Source organism: Trachypithecus francoisi, unplaced genomic scaffold (genome assembly GCF_009764315.1).
Source record: "Trachypithecus francoisi isolate TF-2019V2 unplaced genomic scaffold, Tfra_2.0 Lachesis_group12, whole genome shotgun sequence".
NCBI lineage: Eukaryota > Metazoa > Chordata > Mammalia > Primates > Cercopithecidae > Trachypithecus > Trachypithecus francoisi.
This window is the reverse complement of record NW_022681457.1, coordinates 120,232,366-120,253,316: the sequence shown is the minus strand read 5'-3', so window position 1 is coordinate 120,253,316 and position 20,951 is coordinate 120,232,366. Positions and strand designations below refer to the sequence as shown.

General features: G+C 53.9%; 1 long non-coding RNA gene across 1 annotated transcript; it reads left to right on the top strand.

The window, feature by feature from the left end:
* The first annotated feature begins 714 nt into the window (after nucleotides 1–714).
* Nucleotides 715–6,620, top strand: LOC117093421. Its single transcript, XR_004441139.1, has 2 exons — nucleotides 715–773; nucleotides 6,589–6,620. It is a non-coding gene; the product is annotated as an uncharacterized LOC117093421 (long non-coding RNA).
* The last annotated feature ends 14,331 nt before the right edge of the window (nucleotides 6,621–20,951 follow it).

The window sequence follows — 20,951 nt, the reverse complement described above, 5'->3', positions numbered from 1 at the left end:
GGACAGAGCTCTGAGAGATGACCGCTGGAGACATGAGTCCTGATGGGGCTGCTGTGTGCTCACCCCTTGGCTTTCTTCTTTTCATGCATATGATAAGGCCAAGTGTGGAGACAATGACGTTGACAATGAGACTCCCTGAGAGAAACCACACCCAGCAGGAGTTGCTGGTCCCAAGTCCGGCCTCCGTCACCAGCCAGCTGCTGCACCTGCGGGAGTGGGGCCGAGGACATGGGAGCGGCAGGTGCAGCCCCTGGTGCTCACTCAGCCCCAGGGAGCGTCCCCGGCTCCCAGGGCTCTGGGTGGTGAAGGTAGGTCCTGGGGAGGCTGGACTAATGGCAGCTCCGGGATGAGACCTCAGAGGTCTGTCTGACTTTTCCAAGCCTGGCTATGGGGAGGTGGGAGGAAGGAAGGAGGAGGAGAGAAACAAGGAGAGACTGGGCAAAGAAGACAGGACGGCGGAGGGAGAGGGGAGAGAAGCGGAGGCAGCCAGCAGTGCAGAGCCCTGAGGGTGATTTCACTAGCACCACTGTCCTGGGCCACCTGGTGCCACATATTTGAAAACAGTTGTTTCATTTAAGCTTGTCCACTCGGTAGCTGTTGAATGTGGGAGGGTATCTTGGTCTATTCAGGTTGCTATAAGAATAAAAACTACCATAGACTGAGTGGCTTAAAAAGAACAGAAATGTGGCCGGGCGCGGTGACTCACACCTGTAATCCCAGCACTTTGGGAGGCTGAGGCAGGTGGATCATTTGAAGTCAGGAGTTTAAGACCAGTCTGGCCAACATGGTGAAACCCCATCTCACTAAAAATACGAAAACTAGCCGGGTGTGGTAGTGGGTGCCTATAATCCCAGCTACTCGGGAAGCTGAGGCAGGAGAACAGCTAGAGTCCAGCAGGCAGAGGTTGCAGTGAGCTGAGAACCTGCCACTGGGCAACAGAGCGAGACTCCATCTCAAAAACAAACAAACAAACAAACAGGAGTTTATTTCTCACATTTTTGGAGGCTGGGGGTCCAAAATCAAGGTGCTGGCTGATTCAGGGTCTGGTGAGGGTCTCTTCCCGGTTCCTAGATGGCTCCTCGTTGTGTCTTGACACAGTGGTCAGGGTGAGGGAGCCTTCTAGGGCCTCCTTTCTAAGGGCACTAACCCATTCCTGGAGGCTTCACCTTCACCAACCACCTAAACACCTCACCTCCTCCGTGAGGCCTTCTCTGATTGCTGAGTAAGCCCTGTCCCAGCTCCCTGCCCCATGTGTCCACCGGCCTCAGCCCTGCGCCCCTTTTCCCCCCTCTCTGTGGTCAGCCCCGCCTCGGCTATCTGCCCTGTTTCTCCCTTCTCTGTAGTCTGCCCGCTCTCCTGGAATGCAGACTCCAGGGGTCCAGGGTGTTGCCTCCCGGGCAGCAGGAGGAAAGGTCCTGGGCTCCTGACCCAGTGCTCAGCGCCCCCTGCCAAGTACAGCACTCACTCCTTCATCCATCCAGCGCGGGCTCTCCTGGCACCAGCACCTCCAGGCCCTGTCCAGGACACCAGGGTCATCAGGGAGGAAATGAGGCAGCCCAAGGAGGCGGGAGACGGGGCCCTCCCCAGTCCCCAACCGTCCCCACCACCAAGGTCGCCTGCAGAATATCACCGCCCCCATCCCCAGGCCCACCAGAACCAGCAGGGAGAGGGAGGCAGGTGAGCTCCTCCAGCCCCATGCCTGCTGTCGCAGGGACTCCCCAGACCCAATGCTCCCTGGTGGCCCAGGTCCTCTCCTTCCTATGCCCTTGTGACCTGGGCCTGGGGACACAGGGCCCCTCCCCACTCCTGTCACAGCCAGGACCTGAGCCCAGAGACCCAGGGATCCCCCTGGGTGACCCACTCCCCATGAACTCAGGACCAGGGGCCAGGCTGAGGATTTAGAGGGCATTCTATGCACACCTCCCCCTGGGGCAGGTAGGGAAACTGAGGCTGAGGCTGAGACTGGCCCATGTCACAGACACAAAACACAGACCCTCACCCCTAGGCTGGGCCTCCCCCCACCACTCTGCGAAGACTGAGAAGCCCCAGGCCCCCAAGAGTTCAGGACCCCGTCACCCCACTGCCCTTTCGTGAGGTCTCCATGGATCCCCACAGGGCCAGCCCCACACCCCAACGTCCCGGCTGGACCGTCTCCAAGGGACTGTCCGGAAACCCCCAAGGACGCTTCCCTTTTCTCCTGATGGGAGTCTCTAGGCACAGAGGGTGGGACTGCAGCTGTGGGTACCCGAGGACTGGAGCCCCACCCTAGGGGATGGAGGGCAGGGTCCCGGGGCCCAGCTAAGGGCTCCCTCTCCACTTCTTGGCCTTCAAGACTGGCCTGCACCTCCCCTGCTCTGTGCCAGTGTAGGACAGGCAGGGGGCTGAGGCCGAGGCCTGTTCATGGCCATTCTGGTCATAGTCAAGTGAAGGATTTAAGTCCAGAAGCCAAATGTCTACAATCGTGTGGTGCGGACACTCATGATGGACTGCCCATGTCATGGGGGGCTCTGAGGGATGAAGAGGGGCCTGCGGGGGGCGAGCTGGGCTGCGCTTCTCTGAGAAAGTGCAGGAGTTGAGCGCTGCTGCAGAGGGAAGCTGGGGTCCACCGCTGGTGAGTGGGGAGGGGACGGGACACAGAACAGGCCGTGGCCCACCCCGAGAGGGAGGCGCAGACATCAGGCCTGTTCTGTGCTCTGGAGGCTTTGGGCAGCTGTCAGGCTGGTTGGACGGTGTGCAGAGCAGACGGAAGTGTGAGGGGGAGGCTCCGGGGTCACCCAGGTGGGCAGCCTGGTCAGCATACAGGGGAGGCCGCCGGGGAGGGCAGGAGGGTGGAGCAGGTGGCGGTGCAGGAGGCCCGTGGAACCTGGAGGACTCTGTGTCCAGCTTTCAAGGCCAAGGGCGGGGGCAGTTTCAAGGCCTCGGGCCTGGGGACAGAAGGGAGAGGACTTGGGGGCTGGGGGCGGTCAGAGCATTGTGGGAGAGATCTGGGGCAGCTGGGGCTTTCCAGAGGGTGAGGCGTCTGCTGGGAATCCAGGCAGCCCCAGGCATCCCCAGGCCTCCAGCCCAGCCCTGCTTTCTCCACGCTGCATGCCAGGGTATCAGTTGCCTGCTGGGAAACCTCAGGTGCCTCTGGCTCAGGTACCCGCCCCCGACACTCCTGGCTCTGGGCTCCCCCCACCTCCCCTCTGTCTGCTTCCCCCTCCTCCCCTCCCCTGGCCACCATTCTGCCTCAAGGATGGCGTCTCCTCTCACCCCATATCAGACCCTGGCCCCAGCTCTGTTCCCCACCTCACCTTCCTAGTGACCAACTCCAGACCTCCCATGGGCTTGGGGTCTCTGTGGCCGGAACATTCCTCAGACCCTCTCCTCTAGCACCACTGTGTCCCACCACCCGGGCATCCCCCACTAGGTCCAGCCCTCCAGGGGCTCCACGCTCTGTGTCCATGAGCGGGACACTCACACCCACCCAGCTGGCACCTTTCCTTCCAGACATTCGAGCTCTCGAAGCCCACAGTCGCCCTAGGTTAGTGCACAGCCACAGCCCAGGCACCTTCAACATCCCCACCTTCCAGGTGAGGAAACTGAGGCACGGAGAGCTGGGGTCCGGGCCAGCGGGGCCCCCCTGGGGGAGCAAAGGAGTGTCGGACCTCAGAAGAGGCTCTGGGGGTCTGAGCCGTCACTGGGCGCTGCCGTCCAGATTCAGCTCAGGGACAGAGCTCAGGGGGAAGGCGCCTCCGGTCCTGGTTCAATAGATGGACCCCTGACCCTGGGAAAGGGACTGAGCCAGGGGAGGCCTCAGGTCACTGCACCATGGAGTTGTGGGGAGCTGCGGGTCCTCTGGGCTCTGAGCGGGGCAGGCACAGTGTGGGGACCACCTGCTGAGGGGAAGACGCGTGCCACGGTGGACATCTCAGTGCACACACAGGAACCTGAAAAGGCTGAGGCGGCCCAGAGAGGCAGCGGGGCGTGTGCGGGACGACTGGCAGGGGAGCAGCAGGATCCCAGGCGGGAGCGCATGGCCTTTTCGGAGGCAGGTTCCAGGTCAATACTCAGTGTTTACATCATTACACTATTTGATCCAGGAGGTCCCATTGCAGCGTTTCATGGATAAATGCAAATGCGAAGTGGAGGGTGGCCAGTGTGGGATGTGCCTGGAAGCCTTCATAGCAAAGAATTCTGGAACCAACCAAAGTGCCGCTCTGAAGGGAGTTGGTCCCGTCTGCCCCACCTGCCGTGGAGTAACACAGCTGGCAGTCTCCCTTCTGCCACGGAAGCTTGAGACTGAAACTCAGGATGGACTGTTGTCAGCACCAGGGCACCATGGAGCCAGATCCCCAGCAGGAGGGGCAGGTGGGCTCCAGGACCAGGAGGGTTCCCCAGCCCTGGGGTGGAGGCCCATTGATGACGGCCGAGCAGGGGCAGGCGTCCAAGCAGGTCGGGCGGTCCTCGGGGGCTGAGGAGAAGGAGGTCAGGGCTCAGGAAGGCGTCCGCAGAGGGACCTGGAAGGCAGAGCTCCGGAAGGGAGGGAACTGCACAGACTCAAAGCTCCAGAAGGCTGTCTGAGGGTCTCTGAGGCCTCCGGAGTCGGCACCATGCATGTGGAAGGTGGACTCTTCAGCATGGGCGGGAGCCCTTGGGGTCTGTGGACTCCCGGCCCCCAGAACTCACAGGCGGGAGACAGGAGTTCCGACCGCCAGAGGGAGAGTCCTGGAGGATCCTGGGCTGCCGGCAGCCACCCAGCAGGGCCGTCCTGGGAGTGGGGCTGGACTCTTCCTGCAGGAAAGGCTGGGCCAGACCTGCTTTAAGAGGCTTCAGAACCAGCCACAGGAAGACCAAAGTGAACAGGAAGGAGCTGAACTCCACGCCAGAACACAGCGCAGCGTCCTTTAAAGGAAGGCCAAAACAACCCAACAAAAACGCCGGTGATCAAAGCCGCCACAACACAATGGCCACACCCGACAAGAAACGGCTGCTATGCCCAGATGCGACGCAGGGCAAGGTGGTGGTGGGAACGTGAGTCAGCGGCAACAGGCCCAGAAGGGCAGCCACGGTGGAACGGTCAGACGTGAATCCTGAGATAACAATCACAGTGTCCTCTAAAGGAAAATGGAAGCCCGGTGTGAGAAACGGAGGACACATCAAAGAACCAGGTCTGAAATGAATAACGTGCTTGTAGGCACAGCAGTCCCCCTGGGCGGCGGCGCAGTCTGCCTGGCTTCCCCGACAGAAATCCTGTCTCAGGAGTGGAGGCTGGAAGCCAGGGTGAGGGTGCAGCAGTTTTCGTTCCCTGGGAGCTCGGCTGTGGTCTGCAGATGGCGTCTTTCCGTGTGTCCTCACGCGGTCTCTTGTCTGTGCATGCTGCTCCCGGACGTGTCTCTGTCCAAACTTCCTCCTCTCAGGAGGACTCCAGTCTTTCTGGATCGGGGCCCATCCATATGGCCTCATTCAGCCGGTCACCTCTTTACAGTCCAATCTCTGCATCCCGTCCCATTCTGAGCGTGAATTCTGGAGGGATGCAGTTCAGCTGATAACAGTAGGATTAGGCCAGGTGTGGTGGCTCACACCTGTAATCCCAGCACTTTGGGAGACTGAGGCAGGAGGATCGCTTCAGCCCAGGAATTCCAGACCAGCCTATGCACAGGCAAAACCCCGTCTCTCCAAAAAAGACAAAAATTAGCCAGGCCTGGTGGTGCACACCTGGAGTCCCAGCTACTCGGGAGGCTGAGGAGGGAGGATCAGTTGAGCCCGTGAGGCCCAGAGGTCAAGGCCGCAGACAGCCATGATCACACCACTGCACTCCAGCCCGGCCAGCGACGGAGGAGGCCCTGCCTCTAAACAGAAACAAAACCAGGAGGATTAACAACAGATTAGACAGCTCAAAAGGAAACACCAGGGAACGTGAAGATACAGTATCAGAATCAACCCCAAATGAAAAGCACACAGCAAATGAATAAATGAATATATTCTCAAAGATCTCCTGGAAAATATTGAGCTGCCTAACGGAAGTGCAGTCAGGATCCCAGAGAAACAGAGAGAGGCAGGAACAGAAAATCATTTCAAGAAAAAGCGATGAAAATTTTCTAAACTACAAGAAAACTGTGATCCCACAAATGCAAAAAGATCAACAGACCCCAAGACGGGTAAATAGAGAGGCACACACAGCCCAGCAAATCCTAATCAATGCCCGGAAACCAGGGACACAGAGGGGACCTGGACACCGGGCTCAGATGAGGCCACCTTTGGGTACAAAGACGCAAAGATAAGGGCCGCGTGCACTTGTCCCAGGAACGGTGCAGGTCAGAGGGGAAGCAAAGCATTTTTATGATGCTGAAAGAACATTTCAATTTTGAATTCCAAACCCAGTGAATCTGTCTGTCAAAAGTGGACCAAGCACGGTGGCCTGAGCCTGGGGTCCCAGCAACTCGGAGGTCAACGCAGGAGGATCACCTGAGCCCAGGATTCAAGGCCAGCTCGGGCAACACAGCAAGATCTTGTCTGTTAAGTTACAAAAATAAATGAACTGGAGGCCAGGCCCAGTCTGGGGGACTGAGGCTGGCGGATCACTTGAAGTCAGGAGTGTGAGAGCAGCCCCGGCCAACATGACGAATCCCCACCTCTACTAAAAATATAAAATTTAGGCAGGCATGGTGGCGCACGCCTGTATTCCCAGCTACTCTGGAGGTTGAGGCATGAGAACTGCTTGAACCCAGGAGGCAGAGGTTGCAGTGAGGGAAGCTCATGCCACTGCACTCCAGCCTGGGCGAGAGAGTGAGACCATCTCTCAAAAAAAAAAAAAAAAAAAAATATATATATATATATAGAGAGAGAATGAGTGGAAGCCAATCAAAGGCTGAGGACACACTGACAGCTGAGAGAATTTCTCCGCAGCAGACAGACTTGCATGACAACAAACATACAAGGACTTTCTTCAAGCAAAAGGAATTTTTTTTCACATGGACATTTTTTATTTTTTGTCTTTTTGAGACGGAGTCTCCCTCTGCCGCCGAGGCTCGAGTGCAGGGGCGCGATCTCAGCTCACTGCAAGCTCCGTCTCCCGGGTTCAAGGCATTCTCCCGCCTCAGCCTCCCCAGCAGCTGGGACTACAGGGGCACGCTGCCAAGCCCTGCCAATTTTTTGTATTTTTAGTAGAGACGGGGTTTCACCATGTTAGCCAGGATGGTCTCGATCTCCTGACCTTGTGATCAACGTGCCTCGGCCTCCCAAAGTGCTGGGATTACAGGCGTGAGTCACCACGCCCGGCCCACTTTTTTTTCTTTTTAGATGGAGTCTCACTCTGTCTCCATGCAGTGGCGCCATCTTGGCTCACTGCAACCTCTGCCTCCTGGGTTCGAGGGATTCTCCTGCCTCAGCCTCCCGAGTAGCTGGGATTACAGGTGTGCACCACTACACCTGGCTAATTTTTGTATTTTTAGTAGGGATGGGTTTTCACCATGTTGCCCAGGCTGGTCTCGAACTCCTGACCTCAGGAGATCTGCCCACCTTGGCCTTCCAGAGTGTTGGGATTACAGGCGTGAGCCACCTCGCCCGGCCTCATGTGGAAATTGAAATCTGCTCAAAGGAATTATGGATGAAAGAAATGGCAAATGTGGGAGGAAATTTTCTCATTTTAAATATCTTCAAAGACAATAAAATGCTGAACGCAACCATTTTAGCAACGCATTGTTACACTTATCGCATGTACAATTAAAACCTACGACAGTAGTGCCAGTTATGGGGGGAAAGGCAAGGGCGTGACCGTGAGGTTCTTCTGCATGTCACGCTGCGTGGGAAGGTGCAGGCGTGTTCAGTGGCCACACAACCTGAAGACAGGCTGTGATAAGTGCAGATGGATGTCACAAATGCTGCAACAACCACTAAATAAGGAAACAAAGATGTATCACTAAGAAGCCAACCACGCGGATGAAATGAAATACTACAAAAATAATCAAACAGAAGAATGGGAATTCAGAAATATGAAACAGCAAATAATAGAGAGATGGTATGCCCACATTCAATCATATAGGTAATGACTTTGATGATCAATGATCTAAATATTCCAGTTAAATACAGAAATGGCCATATTAGATACAAAACCAAGAGCCAACTAAAGGCTGACTACAAGAAACCCACTTTACATTTTAAGAAATGGGCTGGTTAAGTCCAGTGAGGTGGCTCATGCCTGTAATCCCAGCACTTAGGGAGGCAGAGGTGGGAGGATGGCTTGAGCCCAGGAGTTCAACACCTGCCTGAGCCATATAGAGAGATCCTGTTCTCCAGAAAAAGGGGGAAAACAGATACACACAGAAAAAGAAAAATTGGCTGGTTAAAAGCAAAAGGATGGCAGCTGGAAATTGCAAGACAGAGCTGCAGAGACCAGGGAGCAGCACAGAAGCTGAGCCCAGGAGGCGGCATGCAGAGGGGTCCCATGCCTCGAGTCTGCAGGTGAAACGGGACATGTCTTCCTGGAGGTCAGGAGCCAGGCAAGGACTCCCGTCTCACCACCTGCACTCAACATGGTACTGGAGGTCCCAGCCAGTGCGATAAGACAAGAAAAAGAAATGGAAGGTGTGGGGAAAAGAAAGAGAGATCAGCCTGTTACTGTGTCTATACAGAAGGAAGTAGACATAAGAGACTCCATTTAGTTCTGTATTTGAAATGCTGTTAATCTGTGACCCTACCCCCAACCCTGTCCTTGCAAGAAATATGCGCTGTGGTGACTCAAGGCTTAATGGATATTGGGCTGTGCAGGATGTGTCTTTGTTAAACAAGTACCTGAAGGCAGCTTGCTGGTTAAAAATCCTGCCCATCCCTGGGCAATGGAACACATTGTGTGCTTTGTTTACTGAGCAAGGAGAAAACCGCCTTTAGGAATAAGGTGGGGCTTGCTGGAGCAATACTGCTAAAAGGTTTATGGAGATGTCTGCATATGCATCTCAAGGCACAACATTTTCCTTTAAACTTATTCATGTTACAAGGATTTTTGTTCATATGTCTTACTGCTGATTTCCTCCCTACAACGATCCTATTGTCCAGCCACTCCCTTATCTTTTTGATGGTAAAGATAATTATCAATAAATACTAAGGGAACTCAGAGGCTGGTGCCGGTGTGGGTCCTCTGTAAGCTGAGCACCGGTCCCCTGGGCCCCGCTTTTCTTTCTCTATACTTTGTCTCTGTGTTTTGTTTCTTTTCTCAAGTCTCTCATTCCACCTAACGAGAAGCACCCACAGGTGTGGAGGGGCAGGCCACCCCTTCAGGAAGGCATCTCCCGTCCCACTACCTGCACTCAACATGGTACTGGAGGTCCCAGCCAGTGCAATAAGACAAGAAAAAGAAATGGAAGGCATAGAGATTGGACACAAAGGGGGAAAAAGACACGGCCTCTTTGCAGAGAATGTTCTCATGTGTATAAAAGTCGTAAGAAATCGACAAAATGGCTGTGGGAACTAGTAACTATTATCAAGGTCACAAGATGCAAGGCCAATATTTAAAAATGTAAACACTGGATTTTGAAGTATAAGGGAAAGAAGAACATATTAGCATCAAAAAACAGGAAATGCTTAGGGGGAATTTAACAAAATACCCCAAGGCCAGCGAAAACGTTGCCGAGAGAAGTGAAAGAAGACCTAGTAACTGGAAAGGCTTGGCAGGTGGATAAATCAGAAGACTGAGTATGAGGAAAATACGCATTTTCTCCCAAATGGACCAATGCAATCCCAGTCAACATTCCAGGAGGCTTGGTCATCTAGAAACTGATTCTAAACATGTATATGAAAACAGACAGGATATGTACCAGCCAAAATAATAGTGAAAAGGAAGAGGAAAGTTGGGATATTTTCATTTCCTGACTTAAAGACCTACTGTAGAGATGCAGCCATTGAGACAGAGTGGGGCGGGCGTGAGGAGTGTCAATAGGTCAAGAAACAGGAGCAGCCAGAGAGAGACCCATTCATGGATGATGCAAACGTTCCTGACAGAGGTGTCGAGGGAATGCAACATGAAGAAGATAGTCTTTTTGGCAAACAAGTTCTACGATACTGGATAAATGACAGGGGACAATGGCCTTAATCTTTACCTACATGACACCAAAAATTAGCTTGAAATGGACGATAGGTCTGAATGTAAAGCTCAAACTATAAAGGTTCCTGGGAAAACCATTGGAGAAAATATTTGCGATCTGGACGTGGGCAAAGATTTCTTGAACAGGACAGGGAACACAAGAGCCACGAGAGAAAATGAAATTGGGACTCATCGACACTAGCGACTCCTGCTCTTGGAAGTATGCTTTTCAGGAAAGGAAAAGGCAAACCGCGCACTGGGAGACAATTCTCACAACACTTCTTAGAAAATTCTTACAAGTCCACACGAGGACAAACAGCACTATTGCTTTTTAATGGGCAGGATTTGAACCTCACCAAAGCAACGCCCCCGTGGCCACGAAAGGGTGGTCAGCGTCCATAGTCATTTGGGAAACGGTGTGAAAACCACCGTGAGATTCCACTCCACGCCCGTCACGGTGATGGAGAGGAAACGCTCTGACCATACCAAGTGTGGGAAGGACACGGAGTAATTCGAGCTCCCACGTGCTGCTGGGGGGAGCCTAAAATGGTACAACTTTGGACACCGGTTTGGCCAATTCTTTTAGAGAGAAACACAACCTTCCCCAGGGCCTGGCAACTCCACTCCTAGTAACCAGTGAAAGGAAAGGATGTGTCCTCAGCAAAACGTGTGTGCGGAAGTTCACACTCACTTTCTCCGTGATAACCAAGAGCTGGAAACCACTGCCACGCCCACCAGCTGGTGAACGGATTAACCCACTGGGCTGGAGCCACACAATGAGATGCTACTTGGCAACACAGAATGAACGGTGGACACACACTGCATGGCGGACGAATGTGCAGACATGAGGCCACGTGAAGGGAGCCAGGCCCCGAGGCGCCACACTTTGTGATTCAGGTGAAATTCTGGGACAGACAGATCTAATCTGCAGGGAGAGAGAGGTCAAGGAAGATGGGGCCAGGGCTGGGGAGGGGTTGGGAAGGCGTTCATGGTGCTGGGGTATCAAAACAAAGAGCCACAGAATTGGAGGCTCAAGAAATGGAAAGGTGATGTTCTCATAGTTCTGGGGACTGGAAGTCCAAGATGCAGGGGCAGGTGGAGTCGGTTCCCTCCTGGGCCTGAGACGGTACCTGCTCCCTATGTCCTCATAGGGTCGTCCCTCTTACCCAAGGACCCTGCTGCCTCCTCTTCCTGTAAGGACACCAGTCCTCCTGTGTAGTGCTGGCCATCATTACATCTCTTCACCTTAACCAGCTCTTTAAGGAATCCATCTCTCAACACAGTCACACTGGGGTGTAGGACTTAGACCTGTGAATTGGGGGAAACATAATTCACCTCATAAAAGCTCAACAAGGGCACTTTGTTGGAAATGCCTTCATCACAAAAGTGAGGGTGGGTATGTGAGGGCGGGCGCTTGCCAGACGCGAGGCTCACAGCCTCACAGCAGTGTGCATTATTGGATGTGCATTATTGGATGCCACATGGACCTTGAAGTACGTGATGTTTCTAAGTGGGAATTGGTACCAGGCTGTCCTATGTCTGTCCATCCCTTGGGTCCGTCTGCACCCAACAGACCCGTGGCCCACAACCCCAGTGTGGCTGCAACCTGATGAATCCAGGAGCCTTGGCTCAGCCCCCAACCCCCTGGGAGGTCCAGCCCCACCCTGGGAAAAGCCCAGACTATGTCCAACTCTCAGAAGATGCTGACACCCCCTGGGCCCTGCCCCTGGATGCCTGCTAGGGCCTCCTCGGGCCGCTCCTTCCCTGATAGTCACAGGCTCTGAGGAGGTCGCATTCCACCCACTTCACTGTGAGCTCCGGCACACCCAGGTCTCCCCACCCCAGCCATGCCCGTCCCGGCCCTTCCTTGGATTCACTTCCTCAAGGTCTGGTGTTCCCTCCCCTCGGCACTGTTTGCTTCTCTGTGCATGTATGTTTACCCGCGTGTGCAGGCTTTTCTTGGCTGTGTTAGTCTGTTCAACTGGCTAGGACACAGTCCCACAGCCTGGGTGTCTGAAGCCATGGACACCATTTTCCCACAGTCCTGGAGGCGAGAGGCCCTGGAGCCAGCACAGGCCGGGTGGGTTCCAGGCAGCATCTCTTCCTGGCTTGCAGACGGGACCTTCTGATTATGTCCTCACCCAGCCTTCCCCTTGGCCAGGGCAGAGAGGGGGCCTGGTGTCTCTCCCTCCCTACAAGTCCACCTCCAAATGCAGCATCATTGGGACTTAGGGCTCCACACAGAAAATCAGGGGAGACACAATTGGGTCCAGAACTGTCTCGGCTGGAATTTGGGTTCCCCGCATGGCTCTGCCAGGGCAGCAGCTCCGGAGGCAAAGAGCTCTCCTTCTCTGGCTGGGCTCATCCCTGGGGTTGAACTTTGTTGAGAGGATTGGCTCCCAGACCTGGCCAGCCCTCCAGTGAGCACCAGCCACGCTGGCTTCCGGGAGTGCTTGTGTCTGAAGAACGCCAGGCAGGTGTCCCCAGAGGGTGGCTGGAGGGGCTCCGAAACCACTTTCACTTTCTCCCTCCTCCACGTCTGCATTGTTTGGGTTTGCATCCGTCTGTGTCGCTTTTGCACTGGAAACGGGATGGAGAGATGTGTGAACTACCATTGCTGGGGGAAGGCTGGCCCCAGGGGACCATGGCTTTCCAGAAGGGAGCCCTGCCATTGGACAGCCGGTCTCAGGCTGCTGCACAGGCCCCTCCCCACCCTCAGCCCTGGCCTGTAGGATTCAGGAAAGGGTGGGGTCCAGCTGCATTACAAATGGACTAAAGCCACTGATTTGCACACTTGCCGGTGGCTGAAATGGTCAATAAAACGTCATGTACCTTTCGCCACAGAGAAGAAAGCACGCAGCCAAAGAGTGTAAAGAGGCTCTGAGGAGGCCCGAGTGCCCTGGAGAGAACCTGCGTCCTCACGACACGGCATCCCTGTCCTGCAGTGGAGGTTTCCCAGATGAAGGGGTCCCTGGCGGGATACAGGGCCCTACAAACAGGTCCTCTGCCGCGCTGCTCACCATGCCTGTGCGTTATCTCACCATGAAGTCACCTAGGCCGGGCATGGTGGGTCATGCCTATAATCCCAGCACTTTGGGAGGCGGAGGTGGGCGGATCACCTGAGATCAGGAGTTCGAGACCATCCTGACTAACATGGTAAAACCCCGTCTCTATGAAAAATACAAAAATTAACTGGGCATGGTGTTGGGCACCTGTAATCCCAGCTACTTGGGAGGCTGAGGCAGGAGAAGCACTTGAACCAGGAGGCAGAGGTTGCAGTGAGCTGAGATCACGCCACTGCACGCCAGCCTGGGCAATGAAGAAAACTCCATCTAAAAAAAAAAAAAAGTCACCTAAAGGATTAACAGTGTCAAACGGAGATGAAGGCACTCAGAAGTCACAGCGTTTCCAGCGAGGTGGCTCCCAGAGCTGGGAGGAAAGCCCCGTGGCAGCCAAGCTCCTGCTCCACCACCCCAGGTGCAGAGGGGCTGCCTCAGTCCGGGGACTCCAACTCCTTCTCAGCCGGGGCCAGGCCTGTGGGGTCAGGGCCTTCTCAGGGCCTTCTCAGGGCCGAAGCCTCACTGCCCGAGTGCGAGGCCTGCCTGCAGCAGCTACGCGGACGGTTCCTTTCAAAACGCAGGAGCTGCTGTCACCTTTTCTCACTGAATGGTCATCATGGAAAGTGAAAAAGACGGCGCAGCTCCTTCCACGGAGGAGAGACAAGGTCACAGGTGGGGAACCCAGACCCTCGAGTGTGAAGTGGAGGCACAGCCCTGCCCTCCCTCAGATGCTCCGAGATAGGCCAGGGTGGGAGAAGGGGGCACCTGTCCCAGGCACTGAGCGGCCACTGCCTGGCAAAGGTTCTCTGCTCTCATCAAAGGGAAGTGGAGGCCCCAGGGTAGGTTCTGTTCAGCCCACATTTATAAAGTGCCTACTTTATGTCTGGGAAGTTGGGGGGCCCAAGGGCAGGCTCTGTTCAGCCCACATTTATGAGGCACCTGCTGTATGCCTAGCAGTGAGGGAGGCCCCACGGGCAGGTTCTGTTCAGCCCACATTTATGAGACACCCACTATATGTTGGGCAGTGGGCACAGGGATGGCTGCTCAGGCTGGCCCCTCCCACAGAGGAGAGACAGGCTCACAGCAGGGAAGCCAGAACCCTGAGTGTGAAGTCGGGGGCACGGGATCACAGGCAGCCCAGACCCCATGAGCTAGGGCTGCACCAGGCACAGAAGGAGCAGTGGCAGCGCCTTGTGGCTTCGGGCTGCTCAGGTCCTGCCCGTGCCAGTCTGCAGGAAAAAACAAGGACGTCCGCCTCCCGGCAGTCCCTCCCCCACACTCGCTCACGTGGCCAGGATGTGACTGTCACCATGGGGACTTCCGCGGGGACTGGTGCTTTCCCAGACAGGTGACTGCCAGTCAGGGCTCAGCCTCCCCTAAGCAACATTCCAGGATCCTGTGGAAAGACCCACCCAGGCCTGGGCCTTCCCTGGTCTGTACACAACTGCACCAGACGCTTGGCTGTGACCCCTGGTGGCAGCTCCACTCTGCTGGCGCTGGCGCTTGTTCAACATGTATGAACTAAAATTCTGAGACCTCAAAGGAAAGCACAAGCCTCTTGATGTGAAACTTGGTAGTGATTTCTAGGGTATGACAGGAAAAGGACAGGCAGAAACGTGTAAAATAGATACATGGGACTTTATAAACATGAATTAATAGAATGTAAGGCAACGCATGGACTAGGAGAAAGTGTATCAGATCACGCATTCCGTCTAGAATATGTAAAGAACCCTACATCCCAACAACATCGGAGAGAAACCATTGGATTAAAAAATGGAAAAGGACTAGAATAGAGAAGACACACGAATGGCCATCATGCCCATGAAACGAGGCTGAGTGCCACCAAGCGTTAGGGAAAGGGGAACTGCAAATCAGAACAACAGGGAGACTACCTCAGGCCCAGCGGGATGGATGGCTTCTTTTAAAGCCCCCAATACAGAGAGCAAGATTTTTTTTTTTTTTTTTTTTTAGACAGAGTCCCGCTCTGTTGCCCAGGCTGGAGTGCAGTGGTGAGATCTTGGCTCATCGCAACCTCTGCCTCCCGGGTTCAAGGCATTTTCTTGCCTCAGTCTCCCAAGTAGCTGGGACTACAGGCACCTGACACCATGCTGTGCTAATTTTGTATTTTTAGTAGAGACGGGGTTTCACTATGTTAGCCAGGCTGGTCTTGATCTCCTGACCTCAGGTGATCCACACACCTCGGCCTCCCAAAGTGCTGGGATTACAGGCGTGAGCCACTGCGCCTGGCCAGGAGGGGAATAATTATTGCTGAGGAAGGGGAGAAATTAAAATTCTCGTGCACTGCTGGCGGAAATGTGACATGGTGCAGCTGTTGTGGAAAACATTAGGGCAGTTCCTCAAAAAATTAAAACTACAATGACCATGTGATCCAGCCATTCCGCTTCTGGGTATAGATCCCAAAGAATTGAAAGCAGGGACTTGAGCACATATTTGCACACCCAGGTTCACAGCCACAGTGTTCACAAGAGCTCGAATGTGGACGCCACGCAAAAGTCCATCAACAGGTACAAGAATAAGGAAAATGTGGCTGAAAGATCCAGTGGAAGGGTGCTCAGCCTTGAAAAGGAAATTTGGACACAGGCTGCACTATGGATGGATGTTGAGGAATTTACGCCACATGACTTAAGTCATTCATAAAAGACAAACGCCATTATGATGCCACTTTTTTTGTTTTTTTGAGACGGAGTCTCGCTCTGTTGCCCAGGCTGGGGTGCAGTGGCTGGATCTCAGCTCACTGTAAGCTCCGCCTCCTGGGTTCACGTCATTCTCCTGCCTCAGCCTCTCGAGTAGCTGGGACTACAGGCGCCCGCCACCTCGCCCAGCTAGTTTTTTGTAGTTTTTAGTAGAGACGAGGTTTCACCGTATTAGCCAGGATGGTCTCGATCTCCTGACCTCATGATCCGCCCGTCTCAGCCTCCCAAAGTGCTGGGATTACAGGCGTGAGCCACCATGCCTGGCCATGATGCCACTTCTATGAGGAGCCTACAATTGTCAAATTTATAGAGAGGAAGTAGAGTGGTAGGTGCCAGGCTGGGGGAGGCAGTTAGCATTTTATAGGTGCCGAGTTCCAGTTCAGCATTGTCAAAAAATTCTGGAGATAGATGGTGGTGATGGCTACAGCAATGTGAATGTATATAATGCCATTCAACTGATCTTAAAATGCTCCACATGGTGAATTTTACATTACGTATATCTTATCACAATTACAAAATAATTTTTAGGCTGGGCACAGTGGCTCAGCTTGTGATCCCAGCACTTTGGGAGGTGGCAGCAGGTGGATTGCATGAAGTCAGGACTTCAAGACCAGCTTGGCCAACATGGTGAAACCCCATCTCTACTAAAAATACAAAATTAGCCAGGCAGAACACACCTGTAGTCCCAACTGCTTGGGAGGCTGAGGTGAGAGGGTCACTTGAGCCTGGGTGGCAGAGGTTGCAGTTAGCTGAGATTGCTCCACTGCTCTCCAGCCTGGGTGACAGAGCCAGATCCTGCCTCAAAAATAAATAAATAAATAAATATAAAAAAGAAAGTCGATCAAATCCCATCTTTGGCGTATATAGGGTGAGACTTGGGGAAACACAGCTGCCCTTTCTCAGGGGTCCTCTGCAGCCTGCCCACCTGGTTGAGTCCCTGAGGCTTCTCATGGGGACATCCTGGGCTTTGCTGGAGGAGGATGGGCAGGATGGCGGGGGCCGGGGGCCATTTGGGGTGGAGCTGGAGTGCTCCGGCATCCTCTCAGCGACAGCGGGGCTGAGATTCCTGCTGCTTAGAAGCAAGGTGAGCCGGCCAGAGTGAGAGTGGCTGACAACCGAGTGTGTCCAGCATCCTCTCAGCCACAGCGGGGCTGAGATTCCTGCTCCTCAGAAGCAAGGTGTGCTGGCCAGAGTGGCCGACAACTGAGTGTGTGGATGGCAAAGGCGGTTACCAGGGTCTGTTTTACAGATGAGGAAACTGAGGCTTAGACAAGGTGGTGACTTACCCATGGTGACCCAGCTGGGTGGTGCCAGAGCCAGCATCTGAACAAGCCCTAGTCTGATTCAGGTCCTTCGATCTCCCCACGCCCTGACAGTGACCCATCTTTGTGCACACATGTATGTTTGTGTACTAGGCACACCTCCCCTAACATCTGCAGGGCCCAGGGCTAGAACAGAGATGTAAACATGAGAAGAGGCAGGAAGGTGTGTGCCATAATCAAAAGAAAACAGAGGCTGGCCAGGCACGGTGGCTCACGCATGTAATCCCAGCACTTTAGGAGGGCGTGGAGGGTGGATCACCTGAGGTCAGGAGTTCAATACTAGCCTGGCCAACACGGTGAAACCCCGTCTCTACTAAAAATACAAAAATTAGCCAGGCCTGGTGGTGCGTGCCTGTAGTCCCAGCTACTTGGGAGGCTGAGGCAGGAGAATCGCTTGTACCCGGAGGCGGAGGTTGCAGTGACCCGAGACTGTGCCACTGCACGCCAGCCTGGCAACAGAGCAAGAATCCATCTCAAAAAAAAAAAAAAAAAAAAGAAAACAGAGGCAACAGAAGCAGAAACTCAGATGTGAGTTTCTTGGGTCCTGATGTAGGTGACTCTGCCTTGATATTGACAATGTTCACACAGTGGAGCCAATTTCCCCCATTTGTGTCCCCTCCCCCAGTTCATGTGCTGAAACCGAATCCCTAATGCGATGACATTATGAGATGGGCTTTGGCATGTGCTTAGGTGGGTAGTGAGGGTGGAGCTTTCAGGAATGGGTTAGTGCCTTTATTTAGTTAGTTAGTGTCAGTAGACAGGTATTTTAAAATAACTCATTAATGTGTTACTAAAAACAGGAAATGCCATCTAATGGGATCTCCGGATGGAGAATTCCACAGCTGGTTGGAACCTACACGAGAGAACCAAAGGGACAGCCCAGGGCTGCAGGTCAGCCTCATGAGACGGGTGACAGCAGACTGGACCTGGTGGCAGGTAGACCATGGAGGGGAGACAGAGACAGGGCAACGGAAACGGTGCAAACAGGCACCGAAATACCTGTGGGAAATGAAAGCACAACACAGAACAGGAGACTCACGTGACTCCGACTCAACAAGACGCATTAGTTAAAAGATCTAATATATGTGTATTGGGCTTCCCAGAATAAGAGGAAGGAAGGAAGGACAGAATGAGACATCACTGTAAGACAGTGGTTAAAAAAAAGAATTCCCAGCTGGGCGCGGTGGCTCACGCCTGTAATCTCAGCACTTCGGGAGGCCATGGTGGGTGGATCACCTGAAGTCAGGAGTTCAAGACCAACCTGACCAACATGGTGAAACCTTGTCTCTGCTAAAATACTAAAGTTAGCTGGGCATGGTGGTGGGCGCCTGTAATCTCAGCTACTCCGGAGGCTGAGGCAGGAGAATCGCTTGAACCCAAGAGGCAGAGGTTGCAGCGAGCTGAGATCCAGCCATTGCACTCCAGCCTGGGCAATAAGAGCAAAACTTCATCTCAAACAAACAAACAAAAAACAAATAAAATGGAAGAATTCCCAAACTGATTAAAGATACCAACCCACAGACTCAAGAAGCCTAGTAGGACTTTTAGTAGGACTTCTGCTGCTGGCCACGATGCTGCAACTTGTCAGTTTAAAATAAACAACAGAGGGACTGGCTCTTCCAAACGAAGTTTACTGGGGGATGGCAGGGGATTGCAATCTGGGATATGCAGGCTGTAGGGGACCGTAGGTGTATCCTTCTTTTATGGGTGAGATGAGGAAGTCTACACAGATTGTTTTGGAATAAACCTCACTGGGTACAGGAGCTTCTTTTTTTTTTTTTTTTTTTTTTTGAGGCGGAGTCTCGCTCTGTCGCCCGGACTGGAGTACAGTGGCCAGATCTCAGCTCACTGCAAGCTCCGCCTCCTGGGTTTCCGCCATTCTCCTGCCTCAGCCTCCCAAGCAGCTGGGACTACAGGCGCCCACCACCTCGCCCGGCTAGTTTTTGTATTTTTAGTAGAGACGGGGTTTCACCGTATTAGCCAGGATGGTCTCGATCTCCTGACCTCGTGATCCGCCCGTCTCGGCCTCCCAAAGTGCTGGGATTACAGGCTTGAGCCACCGCGCCCGGCGTACAGGAGCTTCTTGCAGGGTTGGTGATCACTCACAGGTAACACGATTGTTGCTGGGGAGGCGTCTTCATAGGAGGAGCTGATCTGGAATGTTGTGTGCTGTCGGAGTCCCTGCAATAGTTCTCATCGTAGGCACCCGGGCATGAGGAACCTTTCCTAGAGGCTTCTCAGCGGCGGTTTGCTTGGGTCCTGGCGTAAGTGACTCTGCCTTGGTATTGACAATGTTCACACAGTGGAGCCAATTTCCCCCGTTTGTGTCCCCTCCCCCAGTTCATGTGCTGAAACCGAATCCCTAATGCGATGACATTACGAGATGGGCTTTAGCATGTGCTTAGGTGGGCAGTGAGGGTGGAGCCCTCGGGAATGGGTTAGTGCCCTTATTTATTTATTTTATTTTATTTTATTTTGAGACAAAGTCTCAATCTGTCGCCCAGGCTGGAATGCAGTGGCGCGATCTTGGCTCACTGCAAATTCCGCCTCCTGAGTTCAAGTGATTCTCCTGCCTCAGCCTCCCGAGTAGCTGGGATTACAGGCATGCACCACCACGCCCAGCTAACTTTTGTATTTTTAGTAGAGATAGGGTTTCACCATGTTAGCCAGGCTGGTCTTGAACTCCTGACCACAGGTGATCCGCCCACCTCAGTCTCCCAAAGTGCTGGGATTACAGGTGTGAGCCACTGTGCCTGGCCAGGGTTCGTGCCTTTAAAAAGGAGGTCCTGGAGGGCCCCCTCGTGCCTTCCGCCCTATGAGGACACAGCATGAGGAAGCGAGCTAGGAACCAGGAAGGAGTCCTCGCTAGACCCTGAATGTGCCAGTGCTTTGATCTTGGTCCTCCAGCCTCCAGAAATGTGAGAAATCAATTTTTGTTCTTTAAAAGTCACCCAGTCTGTGGTAGTTTATATTTTTTTGTTTGTTAAAATAGCAGCCTTAATAGACTAAGACACCCTCCCCACTTCAACAGCTACTGAGTGGACAAGCTTCAGTGAAACGACTGTTTTCACGTATGTGGCACCAGGCAGCCCAGGGGTGCCAGTGAAATCTCTGGGTAACTCTCTTTGGCCTCTGGTACTGGCAGCTTCTCCTGTTAAGAGGGCAGTCCTCCACAAGTGTCTCGTGCCCCCCACCTCTCACAGGGCCTGCCAGGAACGCAGGCCCTGATTACCCTCCCCCATTTCTCAGGGTGGTTTGCCCTGAGAGTCCTTGAGGGAGAAAGAGCAGCTTGCTCACTGCTTGCTGCAGAAACAGCCAACTCCCCCAGTGCAGGGCTCCTCAGTGGCCATGCAAACCCACTGACTGTGCAGTGCCCACCCAGGCCCACCTGCATGGTGTCTGTGGAACTTGGGGGCAAAGGGGTAAGACCAAACACACAGGTGAGCACCTGCCTGCCATGCCGTGAATGACAAAGTCCTTTGTCTCTGACCCCAGAGTTTCATGTGTTCTGTCAGCATCCCTGCCGCAGTAATGGGCCAGCTCTTCCCTTGTAAGAAAAGCTAAAACCCAGTCCCAGAGCTGACACCACCTGGAGAAGGAAGCGCTCTTCCCTGCCCCTCAGACAGCCTCCTTGGCCACACGACTTGCTCTGGCCAGTGGCATGGGAGTGCAAGGAACACATCCCAGCTGTGGACGGCCACTGGGAGAGTGTGGCATGGTTTCTCCATCTCTCCTCCGTGTCCTCCCTTGGTCAGGAGAACGACATGTTCCAGAGAGCCACAGCTTGCTCAGCCTGGAC